We start from the raw sequence: 1,396 nt of genomic DNA on the forward strand, positions 1-1,396 counted from the left end.
ATTATGTAATATTTAAATATCTAATCAAATCAATTAGTTGATATAATTAATCTCATAATAAATGATATTTAATGAGTTAAAAGAAATAAATCGAGAAACATTCTGAGAAGCATGTCACGTCAGCTCTATCATTAAGTATAGAAATTCGATCTTTATATAATAGAATAGACGTTAATTCATATATAGTATATAAATAAATTTAATTAGAATAAATAATAATTTATTTATTTTATTTTAGACTTTATAAATGAAAAGACTAATTCACTAATATAACGAATTATAATTAATGTAGTATAATTAATTAAGTAATATAAATTATAATAAATTATATTAAGAAAAGAAATATTTAAATATCTAATCAAATCAATTAGTTGATATAATTAAGTCAGTGTAATAAATTGTATTGAATGAGTTAAAATAATTAAATTGGAAAACACTCTCCGAAGCATGCCATGTCAGCTTCATCATTAAGTGCATACATCCGATTTTTATATAATAGAATAGATAGATAGATTCGGACATAACCTTCTCTTAAAAATTGGCTTCACCACCCTCAAGGCTCCCTCATTTCCATAATTTCTTAACTTATCTCAATCCAAGCCAGTACTCTATTCATACATCATTTTACCAAGGCATACACATAATTTATTCACAGCCACAATTTTGACAATTCTCAAACATTCAGAAAATCAAACACATATTCATCAAATACAATTATTTTCACAATCACAAATCTAACACAAATTCGTCATTCAACCAGTCCAGACAGTCATAAATTATTGCAATTACTCATTAATAAGCTTTTGAGCATTTATGAATTAAAAACTTATAATTTTAAAAACGAATCCCATACCTCCCTATAAAATTCAACGAAAATTCTAAAAAAAACTTTCTAATCGAGCTGCTAAAGAGGAAAACGTCAAAAATTATCTGTACTTTCTAAAACTCCAATTGACCGAACTTAAGAGAAATGAGAGCTACGCCGCCGTCAACTTCTACCAAACAAAAGTGATACTAACGTATAAAAAAAGAAGATACGAATACTTTTATTTAATTAGATTTTTTTTATTGGAGTTACGAATTTCAAAAAATCAAACCCGGAAATCATGGAAGTGTCATGGCTCTCCTTCAAGGACACTCGGTCTCTCTCACTTTCATTACCTTTCCAAGTCTTAATTCAGGGATGATATTGAATATAATAAAAGCCATGATGGTGATTATTTGAGGATTTATGGTATTAAGGCGTAGGTGTCATGATAATATATATGTATACATGCATTAAGTCCACGTTTCAAATTTCCTTCCCTTTGTTCTCTTAATGTCTCGTGCCTCCTTTCTTTTCTTTTGCTTCCAAATGGCTTTAGCCAATTCTTTCTTTTCTTTTTTTCTGGAACTT

This window comes from Arachis ipaensis, chromosome B10 (assembly GCF_000816755.2).
Source record: "Arachis ipaensis cultivar K30076 chromosome B10, Araip1.1, whole genome shotgun sequence".
Taxonomy (NCBI): Eukaryota; Viridiplantae; Streptophyta; class Magnoliopsida; order Fabales; family Fabaceae; genus Arachis; species Arachis ipaensis.